The 15,663-nt window shown below is 39.0% G+C and overlaps 1 protein-coding gene across 13 annotated transcripts in view; it reads left to right on the forward strand.

Moving 5' to 3' along the window:
• The window catches only part of LOC105561630 (somatostatin receptor type 2-like), a 75,845-nt gene that overhangs the window by 6,827 nt on the left and 53,355 nt on the right, over positions 1–15,663 (forward strand). For 2 of the 13 annotated variants that reach the window (XM_012011778.1, XM_012011786.1), the window contains exons 1-2: positions 6,564–6,924; positions 8,846–8,982. The exons of 1 other annotated variant lie outside the window; for it this stretch is intronic. The gene's annotated coding sequence lies outside the window, so the exon portion shown is untranslated. Of the gene's footprint in view, positions 1–6,563; positions 6,925–8,845; positions 8,983–10,164; positions 10,306–10,578; positions 10,598–11,224; positions 11,360–15,663 lie in introns of those variants that run through there. 10 more of the 13 variants (XM_012011777.1, XM_012011782.1, XM_012011781.1 and 7 more) reach the window with 10 other exon arrangements.

A 15,663-nucleotide genomic window follows, 5' to 3' on the forward strand; every position in this document is an offset into this window, starting at 1 on the left:
GTTGCGAATATTTCGACCCACCACCACGAATAATAAACTCGAAGCTCAACTTACATACAACTTTTTTGTCTTGAAAACTAATTAACTTAATATCGCGCGTAGTTAATCGATAAAAGTTTACAGAGGATTAACATGTGAACATGCGCTCGAGTCTTCTGCATCTGTAAGTTTTAATAAGAAAAGAACGTTGCTTCTAAACGTTACTTAATCCTTAACGCTGCTGAACAAGGAAGTGAGATTAGAAACACGGGAAATCTCTTTAGGATAAAAGATCTGTACCGTTTGTGACAAAGTAATCGCAATAACAAGCTACAACTTAGAAGCGATGCTTACTAATGACATCTTCTTCTTCCTCTTCGTGTTAGGCTTAAAAGCCTGTTTTGTCCAGTTTCGTTCTGTACCAATTCTGTACCAGAACAAACTGGTACTTGGAGCATTTTCTTCATCTTCGGTAGGCTGCTAACCCTTGCCGAAGGGAACCTCCAATCTGGAGGGCTGCACCCCTAAAAGGATAGATGTTCGTGGATTTCAACTCGGGTCTTTTCGTTCATTTGTTTACGAAGCAGCGCACATTTCTCTGCGCCACGTTCGCCACCTAATGACGTCAATGTTCGAAAAATTATTCTAGACTTTTGTATTTATACTCATTGTCAGTCTTGCTTAAAGTTGCGAGAAAATTCTTGAAAAATTTTCCACCGCGAATAAATAATTTATCACATCTTTTTTTTTACACTCTGCTTTCGTGGCGAATCCGATTCGTCGATCGTTCCCTGGAGAATGAGCAGACAGCCATAAACCGCGTTTCCACAGTATTGCAAGATCATCGAATTTCGAGTACAAAGGTAGCCAAGGATTTGTACAGTAAATCACTGATCAGGTATCAAATCGCGGATCACGCCGTGACACCGGGGGATTTTCCTGGGATTTATATAGGATCCAGCAGTCGAGTGGACGACCAATGCGTCTATCCCGCACCCGGTGCGAGCAAATAATTCACGCCCTTTTGTGTCCGGTAATATTAGGGATCCGCCGTAGGTGCGTGACATCCGGAGACAAGCGCGTGTATCTACTTGTGCAACACGTCCCAATAAATTTCCGCGTCGACAGTGACCGTACGCGTCGTATCTGGATACACATCCGCGGAACAGCGAATTTACGATGCACAGTACGCAATAACAAGACGTACGGACGTTGTAGGAGCGAAAATGTCTCTAAGAATTCTCCTTTCTGCGAATAAAAAAAAAAGAGTATCCAGCTTCACAATCCGACAAGGTGCTTGGTGCGAAAGAAAGAGAGATGTTACATATAGAGGCTATTTATTAGATAGAAATATTCTTTCGACGTGCAATTACTTAACGCTTTCACCCCCCAGGCGTATTTTACCTAATTTTCCATTCATACAGGATTAATTGATTTTATGTTAGAGGAAGAACAATGAGATATTTAATTTATGGAATTGAGTTGCATAAAAGGATGATACTTATTTGACAGTCACTCACCATCGACAAAACGTAAAGAAGAAATTCAGTGTCGGTTATCGGTGACCATCGTGAATGTGTTAACTAATTGACTAGAGCCGCACAGATTGTATGTATTATACGTTGAAAAGAACTAGAAGACTCATGGCATCTCCTATGTTCGATAGAATACGGGAACGTTACGAATTATAAATTTGTTTAATTTAATTTATTCATAATATCTGGTCGATCACAAGGATTATATAGCCATCATAGTCGTGAATATAAGACAATTATTTATAATAATTGCAACTGACATTCGCTGAAGATTACAACTTCCACTCTCGTAAAAAGCGAATACAAAACCGAAACGAATGAAGAAACGTGATGGACGAGCGATTAACGAGAGTGCCTTGGCTCTAATTGCTTTGAATAACGGATTAGCGATAATTTTCGGAGGGTGTTTCGCCCGAGTTTCTCAACTAAAAGTAATGAATAATACACCACGACAAATCTCCAGCGAGTTAAGGCTGGACCCCTGATTTTCCATCCCATTCGGCTGAAAACACTATCCCGACATTTGTCGTATAAATCACCTCGGGATATGTCGAGGCGAGTAACAAATTCCTATTTCTACCATTCCGTGTTCCAGTTCTGGCTGGATGTCGCTCGATTTTCCATTTCCCCTCGTGTAGGTGTAAACCACGTATATATAGATAATTGGAAGTATCCATCCATTCGTGAGAAATATCTCTTATACCACTCTAATACCGCGTAGAAAAAGCTTTATCAAGTCACGTACAATTTCCGACACAAAGTCCGTTTAACAGTAACTTTCTCGATGGGTAGCGTATTACAAAATACGCCGGGACGACGACTTAATTTTATGGCGTTTCAAATTTACATTGCTTCAAAGACGAATACGATTTTACATAGTCATTTTTCTGAAAGTAAAATTACACTGTGACCTTTTAACTTCCTATCCTATCTCATATTTCCGTTTTTGCCAATGGGTCTATTTACGAAGTTCCTTCAGCTTTTTCGGAGGATGAAAACTTTTAAGAGCGACATTCGATATTTTACAGTAAAACAGTACAGTCGACAAGTGTGACGTAAATATTAGTTTTACATAACGGACGTGCAAATAACATTTTAAATAAATAATATATGAATAATATTGCAAAACTTTCTTGATGCATTAAATGGACCGACCCGACGTACACCAACAATTATCACGACCGCTGTTGACAATTAACAGATTGCTATATAAACTAGAATAACTTTCAGCTACATGCGTTTGCTCCGTTCTAATTACATGGGAACTGCGACGGAGGGCGTTATTTCCGAACAATAAAATCTTCATCTTCATGTAAATGAGAAAATCTCTCCGTTGAGATTATCGATTTTCTTATTTGTTTCTTTAAAGCATTATGTTTTAGCCTATCGACAGCAAATTCAATTTCACATTCAATTGATTCCTCGAGGAAAAGAGTGCATTTAATAACTTGCACGTATAATATTTGTAGTCACGAGGGAATAGTCTATGTGCAAAAAGTCACGCTGCTGTACAAATCGTATGTAAATATCAAATAATATTAAAATATTACAATATTTAAAGTCAAAACGGTCTATAAAATGATGTAAAGACTAGAATGATCGTTTGAATAACTATTTAATAAATTATTACTATTCAACATACTTTAAGTGCGACAAAGTATTGTATCGAAATTAATAGACGCCGAATTTTTATTTGTTTATTAGCATGTCAATGAATAATTGTTTCTCGCGCAAGGACTAACATTTTTGCATATAAAATATTCCCTTTAAAAATGAAACAGAAGCAAACACAGCTCTTCGATTTCTGTCTGCTTTAAATCATATACGTCATAGGTAATATGCAGTTAGAACCGATGCTTTCGTTAATTACTTTTAGCAGTATATGCTGAAGCGACAAGTGTTCATTTGCAAGCTACTGGCTTCGTTATACCGAGTCTCTTTCGGCTATGTTGGACCGATCCCGTAAAGTTACGATATCACGATAGAAACCGGAAGTACCGAGACGGTTTAGAATTTAGGATGGCGAAACGTAGTATTGCCGCTTTATAACATTTGCCTAAAACGTCGTTTGAATACTGGCAGTGGAAATACTGAATGTATTCACTATGAAGTGAAGCGAATCGTGCTTGAGTCAACTCGTTTCACTCTGCAACGCTATTTCATGTTATCTTTCGTATTTCATGGTAGTAAATTAGTTTCATGAAGCAAATAGAAATGCAATGAAATTCACAAAAAATTTCTCGTTGATAAAAAGCACTGGACAAAGAAAAAACGATCCGACGATATATTCGCGATTGAAACTGAAATTAACTTAATTTTAACTTAACGTTAACTAATGTTAATGTGAAAACAAATAAAAGCATTAACTTAAATTAAAAAGATCACCCACTTGCGCTGACAAATTTTCTATAAATAACGCAAAAGACCGTCGGTTTAAAATAGAGATTATCATCGGTTTAAAAATAATATTAGCGGTATAAGATTTTAAAAAAAGCCTTTTTCCGTTTTTATTATGCGTCGATAAAATGTGTAACAAAAGAAATTTAATTATGGAAGTAATAAATAGTTCAAAGACTATGCTAAATGGCATACGATGTGATAACATCAAATGCACGTTAGAAGTTCAATGTTGTACATATATGACAGATGCTCTATAATGCGGCATAATAATAGATAAACTTTTGTCTAAGTTTTTTTATCCATTTGGTTAAACTACGACAAAGACAAGAGAGACAGGTTTCCGACCATCTGATCGAAGCTTCTATAAACAAGTAATTCTATAAATAAATAATTTCTTGTTTAGCGACGTTCTCGAGTGTAACGCGCGTAACTTACTTGAAGCGCGCCTTTTCAACAACTTGTCGATTCGTACAGCCAACAATGAGTGTTTATTAAACAAAGACCGCCGACCTGCATTGAACGTTAAACATTCGTCTTCCTCAAACGAGTTTCAAGATACCGATGCCCTCGAAGCGTTTCACTCGAAACAAATGCATCGGCAAATTTATCCTTCTACCATATTAAATTTCTTTTTCATTCACCTTATTAAATATTTGTATGATAATATTTGTATTGATTTACCTTAATCGATTTATCCGCGTAATTAACTTGGAGTCATATCCGCGTAGAGAATGTTTTAACATGATTAATACACATACGCTTGTGCATCAAAATTAAATAAATTATTATTGTACAAACACGTATGAATTACATTTATCTCTTTACGTTGTAAGCGCGATACACAGAATGTCGACGGGATATTCTGATTGCGCTTTATTTTTTGCAACAATGATCTTTACGCGAAAAACTCTAAAAATAATGCGGAACAAATAACGCGTTTACCATAATGAATAATCACGAATGCACATAATCAATATGAATTCAAAATTATATCGCTACCCGCGGTGGCAAAAATTCATAATATAATACGAGGATATACAGCAGCAATATTATTCTATGAATTTTCAAATTCGATGCATCCGCGAGCGTGTTCACGTTAAACCACGTGCGAGTAATCCCATTGCAAGCATTAGGTGCTGAAAGTTTAACCAATGGATGAGAGCTGAGTATGTTCGTGGATTTTCATCAAAATTTCAGGAGAAATCGTATCGGGGCAATATTCTCTGCTAGCCATACAACTTCGCAAAACTTTTCTCTTAGAGAATCTGATTCGATTCAAATACACATCCTGCTCCGAGCTACGCAAATCCCCATGCGTCGTATCATGCAATAAGGGATTCGTGTCAACATCCGAGTGTTCCGAGGAGTAGCAGCAACTCCACTGGGGCAAATTTTCGCGTACTTTCTTTTTTTACTTTCGCTCGGATTTTTCGTTCTCGTGCAAAAAGAACCGATAAATTATGATTCGCCGGTGCCGATATAATGAATTAAAGTTCGGGAGCGGCTGCCTGAAATTTGATGGCTGTAATTACCATATTTATTTTGTGGTGAACGTAAGCAAATGAAGAAATTTCCGGGGAATTGGTTTCATTACCGTCGCGTCGAACAAAGATTTATAATAGCATCTTTGCGTCACGAGATATTTTTCCTAATGGGCGAGTGTGTGTTTATTGTTACCATACTATTTTCTTTATTAATTTTATCGCAATAACAAGATGAGTCAATTCATTATCGCTCAAGTGCTACGGGGAGAATTGACGTATCCCAATTTCCTAATTCTTTCTTTGTATTCTTATGGAACTATACAGGCTGAAACTAACAAGCAGCGAGAGCCACTCCCATAAAGGCTGAAATATACTTCACTAGTGCGAAGCAGAAATAGAATGACAGGGGGGGGGGGGATATAGTTCTTATAACAGGGCACTCGGGTCTTGTGTGAGCAAATTGTCATGCTATACTTATAAGAAACTGTAATTTATAAGATATCTCGCGAGACAAAAGTCGCAACATATATTTCAAGTGGGAAAATGATTATAATAGTATTTTTATTAAAAAAAATGGTTTCTGATTTTGCCAATGTCTCGATGAATACAATTGCACGCTACGCGGATTTTTATTAGCTCTGCGAAAGCTCGATTGAAGATTGTTGCGGTAGATAAATTACAGTTCTCGGTAAGCGTATCGGTAATTTGTTTTCATCTCTATTGATATTTAATTCATCTAAATACAATTAGCCACACTTTATTTGCATATAAATGACATAACGGCGTCGCGCCATTCAGTGTATTTGATCGCGACTTGATCTACTCTTTGTCGATAAAATTTATGCGACGCACAGTTGACGCGATACGGCACAGTAAAATACTTAGATAATAATAGCCTGGTATACATTTGCATTTTGTAGCCGACTCGCGGATGCGTTGAATTTCAAATTTGCGCGAATTGTTTTCGGGGAAAGGCACACAGCCACATAAAAGGACGACGGCTTTAAAGTGCATTCCACTTCTGCCCTTCCCCCTATTCCGCGATAATTCTTCTACTGGCTTTCTCCATCCGGCCGCGACAGTAATGCGAGATCAAATGCGAATCTGTGGTGGTGGGCGATGGTGCTACGTAGAAGGAACCTGCGTTCAGTCCGACGCGAGCCACGAGAGGAGAGCGTACACTTCGCATGCGCATCCCCTTTACATCCCCATGAACTACCAGTCGCTCCGGTAGCGTTGACGTCGACGTCGCGTTGTTGTAGTCGTCGCCGTCACCGGTGCTGCGACGACACGCTCTTTCTCGTCGCCTCGCCTGTTCGCGAAGGATCCGCACAATTTTTTCAATTTTTCTACGCACGCGGAAACGTACAGCGTGTGTTACTCGATTCTGTGTGGCACTGATTGTGTTCCTCGACAGTTTCCACCTGTCGTACCGCTCTCTCGGACGTTTCATCGACGATTAAATAGATCTCGAAGGAAATTATCCGAAACACCATGCGACAGGCTGTCATTGTAAGACGTGCGAGGTAAACAACGAATGAGTGTCCGACATACGAGTAGAGTAACATTATTGAATACCAAACGCACAGTTTCTTAAAGAGTAAATAGTTAAAGTGAGAGATCAATTAGGCGTTGCCATATTAATTTATTTGTAATGATGGAACTTTAGTTTTATGATAATTTTACGGGAAAGTTTAAGAGTCTTTGAAGCCTTTATTAAAGAAAAATCGCGAAACGAACAACGTTCTTATCGCATGCGGTCATGCGCGCCTTATGTACTGCAGCTTTGAAGAAGCCGTATAAATATTTATTCTCGGAAATATACTTATCTTTAGACATAAAATTGAATTTTCATTTTACTGCGTGTTCATATTTTGCTGGTTGAATATTTTATTGCATTCCTGTTTACGCACTCACAATCAGTTGTTACAAGTTGCGAAGCACGATGCGAAAAAGCAGAGATTAAATCTGAGCTCTGCGAATGAATGTAAAAAGCATAAGCCTTACATAGGTAGCTGCGATTATGTGACGGTATAAATAAAATATTTTCCGTTTTATAAAACGGAATTTTATGGAATTAGTAGGGATCGATTTAAGTGAGACTGTATCTACGATTGAAAATATAGAGATAAAAAGTTTCGAATTAATACCAGTGCTCAAGTACTTTACATTTACTCTATATTTTGCGCGTTTTAATAAATAAGCATACAAATGTGACGAGAAAATTCAATAGCAGAAAACGTGAAAGTCGTTCTTGATTCAGGTTCTTCATTCTTTGTAAAAAAAAAATGTTACGTGTATCGACATATAATTACTTCACTTAATGCTATTCAATAATGCATAGTAGCTGTTTCTGCTTCATTCACGTGTGAAAATAACGCATATATTGTTACGCCCACGCTGATACGGCCGTTTGAATTGAACTTAACGCAGCCGTGAGCGTGAAAAAGTCACAAAGTATTTCACTAACAATGAGCCGCGGTTGTCAAACGGTTGCTAAGAAGATTGAGAGACGCGTAGCTTTCTGTTTCGCTACACTTGTTAGGTCTGTTACATAATACGTCGTACGTTGCTGTCGGATGTGGGGACGTAGCCGATTTAAAAAAAAAAATTGTCCCATTGGACCATCGGCTACGTCCTGACATCCGACAGCGGTAAACGACGTATTGTATAACAGGCTTTACAGAATGAATCAGTTCTTTCCCTGAGCTCAGTTTAATTATTTCCGCGAGTTCCGGAGTGCAGGAGTGCGGACGCGAGTGCGCGGACGAGGTGCGACATATGAGCGTCTCTCGGGCACAGTAGTATATGTATATAACATATATAAATGAATCTGTATATAAAAATAATTTGTATCTACAGGATGCCCGACATTCGCGCATCAAAATGCTACAGTGAGATAATTGTCGAAAAAAAATAAATAAGAAAGTGTGTCATTTTTCGTTCCGAGCGCAATTTTTAGAAACAAAAAAGTTCAATTGAACCTTTTTATCTTGAAAAGTACTAAAATTCGCGAATCAAAGTACCGTAGTAAGAAAGTTGTCGAAAACAATTAATTAAATACGCACTTGCCATTTTTCCTTCCGAGCAGTGTTCTTTGACATAATAGGTTTAATTTAATTGGACCTTTTTATTTAAAAAAAATATATACTGCTCAGAACAAAAATGTAAATATTTTTTAATTTATTTTGTCGACAACTTTCTTGCTACGGTAGTTTGATTCGCGAATTTCGGGACACCAGTACATGAATTATTTTTATATCTAAATTCTTTTATAAATATAAAATATATATTAGATATTATTAGGTATACATTTCATATATTTTATATGCATATATAAATCGTAAAAATTTTATACTCCGCTTTTGCTTAAATAATTATTCAAATGTACTCTATTCATACAAGCCAGGAAACAATATTCGTTTCTATTGATTAAACTGTTTCCAGGATTAATTACGGTAAGAGGTATCCGAATGAAATGTTGTCTGTGCCAAATCGATGAGAATCCTTATGGAACGCTTATAAAGACGTCTGGCATGTTGTAGTTGTATCTCTCATCGTGAAACGACCGCAAAACGAACCGCGTAAGTAGTATTGGTTTCTACCTTTTCCTTTCTTTTTAAGCAAGAAAGCGATTGTAAGAGTTTTCGCAACTTCCGGATAAAGAGTATTTGACTCCTGCTTTCTAAATAAAAGCTACACTTTTCGACGCGCCATGGCGAACTCTCGCAATGAGGAAACCGAACGTGGCGGGACAAATGAGATTTCGTAGAGAATTACAATTTGCGTTTAAAGGGGGGAGAAAACAATATCTTTGTTTATAAAAAAAATTTCTTGCCGCACTTAACGATTAGGCGAAGTGGAGAGGCACCATTTTTACGTGATGGATTTCACAATATTTGATAAAATATTTATTAACCGATAGAAGACGATTAAAACACCGCAACGTATAAAAAGAGCTTGTCTAACAGCGAACAAGGTTTAAGAAACGTTTCACGTGTTTCAACATTGCTCCTTCTCTTGGAGAGACTTTATCTTGGAAGCTGTGTGGCTATGTTTTTTTTCCTCAGTTTCTTTTAGGGCATTATGTTAAAACATTTATAATGCTTCATCATTGTGTAGCTTGTTTCTTTTGCCGCCTCTCACTTTCTGCGTCATTCATTGTTGTATTCGAGATATGCAATCATGCATACACCCTCTCGTTGCTCTTTTTTTTTCTCACTTCCTCCTTTGCGTCAGAAGAAAAATGTCTCGCTGCTTTCTTGAGGCGACCTAACATATTTATTGTATAACTCAATTCGTAATGATATATTTGATCAAAGAGAATTTTCAACCTCCAACGAACATTTACTAATAATATAGAGCACATGTATCGGCTCTGTACGTGCACATAAGACATGTAAGAGAGTATAGTATTCTTGCGTTACATAAAATAAAAAACTTCAATTGTTCATATAATTATAGGCTCATTAATTTATTTATTTGCTCTGTTATAGAGCTGGTATTTTGTTGAATATTATTGTCGCTTAAACAATGTTGACGTTTCCAACGGATCCGTAAAATTCGCGCTTCCTAACTGTTAGACAAAGTAAGTTAAATGTGATTAGCGTTTTTATTGTAGTGTATCGCGATGTCGTAAACAGAGAATAAATACTATGCGTGTCGAGAATTCGAGTGTAGACGCAGCTGTGCATCGCGTTCGAGTACGTTTAGCCTTGACGTAGCTACGTGCTCAACGCGGACAATTGAGGATCTTCCTTTTATAGGATTCTTTAGTTAGAGGAGAAGCAAACAGCAGTAGCACGTTCGCGATGGCCATATCGAGACCGTAATAGGTCTCGGGTGCCATATAATAAAGAAGACGAAGCAGCACGTTGACGACGAGAGCGTGCAGATGGAATTCAGAAGTACGATATTACGATATTAAAATCCTAAGCGGCGCGCTCCACTTCTTTTTGCGGCCATTTATGACACAGTGCTCAAAGTGCGCGAATGCCATTAGATCGTATTTTATGCAACAACTTCTGACGGGATGCGCGAACTTTAACACCCGTATGCACGCGGGGAAAAAACGAGGCTTAATTATGATGAAGCTATTTCGTAGCTTCTGCGCACACGCGCGCATATAATTGAAGGTGCACAAAGTTACAACGCTATTGTTTTTCAAGTTACTGTGTCTTGGAATACGCCACGTGGAAGGTACACGAGCGAAACTGCACGCCGGCTGCGTAACTTTTAATTTTCGGGGAGATCACTTAAACATTTCGAGCGCACTCGCCAAGATCTAAGATCGTCTTGATACTGTTTTTTTTTGTTAAAAAACGCGCCTGAAATTGATAAAGAACGAGTTTGTAACAGTTTATTGGAGTAGTTTTACGCGGATTAAACGACGGAGGCTTTTACGTAACCATGTATTATGCAAAGGATTACCAGATACTCAAGAAACTTTAGAACGGATTATTCGAGAGCACAAAATCATTTAATACACGTACACCCTCGCGTGTTGTACGTCACTAATGAATTTAATGCTCGCATTCAGACGTGTGCACTTTTCCAAAATTATTTTTTCAACTTGACACGCCTTTCGCGACGCAGAATATATCTGCAGACGTATCTCGTTGCTCTTTAGGGAAGGGAAAAATTCGTACTAATCTGCCCGAGAGGGCAAACAAATGCAAAATCCGTATAGACTGAGATTTATGTTATTATGCTAAAAACTAAATGTATTACGTTTATACTAAGACAAAGGGAAGCTGGATTGAAAGGCTTTACTTTTACGTCGCTTTGACGCAGTCCTAATGTTGTCTGCTCTCGTTGTTTGTACAGAGATGGCTCAGGGATTGATTCTATGTCTCGTCCGCGCTAAGACGTGCCCGCACGGGTCTTGATCTCGTCTACTCATCGTCAGTGATCTCGTGCAGTACGGCTAGTGACTTTGTGCCGCGTTGTTTCATTGGGACGGTAATTTTTTTTATATTACATATTATTACGCTAGACGTAGAGGAAAGTTTTCTACTATGAGATAAGCTCCTGATACGAGATAGCAGCGTTTTGTTTTTTGGCTAAATTAATAGGCATCGTCTGTCGGTCTCATTGTTAATTTATTGCCCTTGGAGTGAAATCTGTTTAGCGGAGAATTCATTGTTATATCGCGTAATTGTTGTGAATAAAGATTTGTGATGAAATTTTCACGTCGAAAACCTGTTATCTCATAATAGGGTACTTTCTTCTATTATGTTATATGTTATTATGCTAAAAGTATTAAAGAATATCGCGTTGTCTAGCGGGCTCGCATATCACAAAGGTTCTTAGTTCCCCATAAATCCGCCGGCACCCTCTCTTCTTCTCCCTTTCACGCGTATCACGGCTTAACGCGCGACGCGCTTTAAGATTGAGAGAAACCGGCGACCTATGATCGATCAACGGTGTCCCGCTAGTCCCGTATCAGACTGTGACGTCGTAATTATCGTCGTAAATCTTGTCTGGCGCTGCGCATTAGGGAAGTTAAAGCTTGAAATTCCCACGGGTTCGCGCGTCTATAATTAGCGGTGGCCATGTCGGGCTCATTTCGGCCGCATATTTCTCGCTTCGAGAGAGACTCCGGGATTCCGCCGTTGCTGGATGGACACCTTATCTCGCCGTCACCCGTCTATGTTTTCACACCGAGGAATATAATCTGTGAATGTCCCCGATTATACGCCCAATCTTTTAATTCTGCCATTGCTCCTTTATGGCCGCTTTTATCGTAAACCGAATTTACAACTTCCCTTCGCAGCATCACTGCCAAGCTTTGCGATGTCTCCGATCGCACATAATCTCAGATCGTTTCTCTGAAGCTTGAGTCACGGAATATACACGTACAAAAGTTTTCACGTTAGGAAATGTGTGTGTGCGTGCGTGTGTGTTTGTGTGTGTGTGGCTTCAAATGCTAAATAAAGTCACAGTTACTGATCGATCAATAGTGTCTCCCGAGCGACTCACATTTAAAATAGCTAATAATAAGACATGGTGCAAGCAATTTTGGCTTGTTACTAAGATACATGGCGGCATTAAATTCGATTAATGTAGGAAGCTTGCAGTCAGGCATATTCCCACGGGCACGTTAAAAGCGTATAACCGCTAACTGCGAACGGCTTGGATCCTGCGAATGGCCTTTGGCCCAACTCGGGCGACGATACTTTCGCTTTATGGAAATGTGCGCGCGTATTTCGCCGGTCGAAACCGTCTCCCGTGATATTGCATGCGAACTTTCTTTTACCGCCGTGACATTCGTTTGAGACGTTGCTCGAAGTAACGTTCAATTCTGCACGCGCGTATCGTTGCTTGTATTATAAATAAGTCGAACACTCGGCGCACGTTGCAAGAATACCAGGTGTAACATTCCCGTGGATGCGCACTCGTGACCGATCAGAATTTTGCCCCGAACCCTTCAAACCATTGCGGTTGAACGCCAGCAAGAACCGATGAACAGTTTGCCCCAGAAATTGGTTGCGCAATGTTTCACCTTGTATTTTTACATGGTGACTCAGCGTGTGCCCTTTAGTCCCAGTCTACAATAGAGATTTAAACATTTTAAACCCTAAGCCTTAAGAAATTGACTAATCACAGTCGCGTATTCTACTCGTACTTGACCGTGATTGGTCAATTCTTAAAGCTTAGAGCTTAAATCATCCATTGTAGACTGGGACTTACAGGGATAATCTCACAACTAATCGGCAACAAGTATGACAAACTGCAAGATGCTCGTGCAGAATCTCTTCCCCGTTGAATTTTGCTCACGAACCCGACCAGAGATTCTCTCGCGCTTTCATATAATTCCATCCTTTATTATGTACACTCACCTCGCACTTGCCACGTCGCGTTGAATATTTTTACGGAATTCTTTTTCGTAGAACGCAAGATTGTCCGTGGAACGGAAATACAATGGTTTTTACGTGACTGAAATTGTGTCCCTGCGCATCCGTCGGTAAACGTCCCTTTCCTTGCACCACCTATCATCCATTCTCTCTATCCATAAAGGGTCTCGCTCGCACATACGATAGCGATCCGGGCATCCGTCTCGGTCACGTCTACCATCCGTAACTTCTTTTCAATTATCTATACTTACGCAAGCAAAATTCTATCGTGCTTTCGCGCTGGCAATAAAAATTTCACGTTTTCAAATGATATTTACGAACGGGGCGGAATCGCTACGTCTGCGGAATGTCTTACATTCGCAATACCATTTCGTCCCTTGTTCAACGGAATGATTTTCCCTTTTGTCGTAATTTACTTCACGTGTCCGGCGCTCGTATCAACATGGAAAAACGTATCCCCTAAGTCTCCCTTATTCGGCTTTTTTTTTGTAATTATTTATGTTAGGCTCGTGGTGATCTTTTTACGTCATAGTGAAGTTTTTGTCTTTCTATGACTAGCGGAGTATGTATGAATTTTATTTATGTAATTTGCCCGATTGCGCGCGCGAACGTAAAAATAATCGTCTTCGTAAAGCATCGATCATCCGCGAACGAAAGTTTTACATGATTAATAATTTTTATTTATACACTTGGATGTTCGTCGCGTCAAGTAAAATCAATTTTATCTTTGGTAAATTGATGTTCGTTTAATTGATGCTTCATTATACCTATTTGTGACGAAAGAGATACTTAATTATATTTCGAACAAAATGTAAGAAAAGTAAAACCAAAGGGAATTTAGGTTGCGAGAGTTTGAGCACGGAACTTGCAATCAACAATTGTGTAATATTTGAACAATTATATTAGATTGACACGCACTAATAACCGCGTTTGACTCTCTCTGCCTAAATCCTTTTATTTTTACTTTTAATTTCGAGAGTCCGGTCACTTGTTAATTTTATATTTTTCGCGATATCTTTTACTATTACCAGGTCCACTCAAGCTTGATTTACTTGTATTTCCAAAATGAGTAAAGCCGCTTATTAGTCTCTTAGCCTTCAAGAATCACTAATAACTCACGATCCGCTTAAAAGAACGAACGATATCTTTCGATAGTTCCTATAAAGTAATTATTTGAATTGAAGCATTTCGCTTCAACGGTAAAAAGTGCGACAAATACACAATACAAACTCTTAGGGTGTATACGACATAATCCAAGATATCAAAATGATTTCGAAAAGAATCATATCGCGACGTAAGGACATGGCAAAAGCGGCGTTAAAGGCTGAAGTTAAAGTAGTTACGGGCGTAATTTTCTGCGCCTATAGGGACCGTGGACGTAATTAATCCGCGTATTGTCCTAATCTTACAATCGCGTGCAAGGCATATAACCATATTCATGCAATGAGATATTTTAAATGCATGCATACTATGCATGCGCTCTAACAAGTGTAGATCTTTTTTTTTAAATATTCATGTAACCGCGACTGCGGAAAGCTTTTTCAGAAGCAACTCGTTTTTATTTTATAAACATTATTGTTTGCGTGTCGATTCACGCTGAACTATCGGTCTTTTTCAACACAGCTATCTGATATCGAAAGCTTTGGGACCATAGCTCTTGTACCCTTGTCGTTGAGCCTTGCTCGAGGAATGAATGCGAATAATTGTGTTCGACGCTCATTGACACCCGGGAAATATCCATTTCCGTGTGTCAATTTAAAAGATCGATTCAGAGCGAGCCAACAAGGACGGTCACGAACGAGTATCTATGGGCGGCCGGGAAAGGCGTAAAAAAAGCGCTCTATCTTTAATGCACCGAAAAGAGACGAAATTTCATATGTACTCTCTAAAAGTCAATCAGTCGATTATCGCTGAAAACAGTGAACATTCGCCGATTCCCAGTTATAAGTGTAGCACTGAATTATTCAGTTTTCAGTGCTGATGCACGGGTTGACTTTCAGAGAGTATACGCAAATTTATTAGACGCATTCGTATTCGCAGTGTCATTCTTATACTTGTCGGAGTACCTAGGCTCTCTCATTCGGTGTCTACGCTCTTCACATTTCGAGTCCGTATCCCAACTTTGCGCGTAAATTTCCCGTAAATATCGTTTACACGCGAGGTATCGATTCGCTCGAGTTGCCGACGCACATTGTCGTCTCCGCACATACAGATCGGATTATATTCCGGTGAAACTAATCGCGTTATCTCCATATGATCGTAGACCGTCAGATAGTAGACAAACTCCCAATTATTACCATTCTCCTCAAACATCCGGCCATCTCCCGTGACACTAGAACTTCGTCGAGTTTACGAAGACAGAGACAGACAAAGAGAGAGAGAGAGAGAGAGAGAGAGAGAGAGAGAGAG

The sequence above is a fragment of the Vollenhovia emeryi genome, unplaced genomic scaffold, assembly GCF_000949405.1.
Source record: "Vollenhovia emeryi isolate VEMERY1.0 unplaced genomic scaffold, V.emery_V1.0 DF939205.1, whole genome shotgun sequence".
Classification (NCBI taxonomy): Eukaryota; Metazoa; Arthropoda; class Insecta; order Hymenoptera; family Formicidae; genus Vollenhovia; species Vollenhovia emeryi.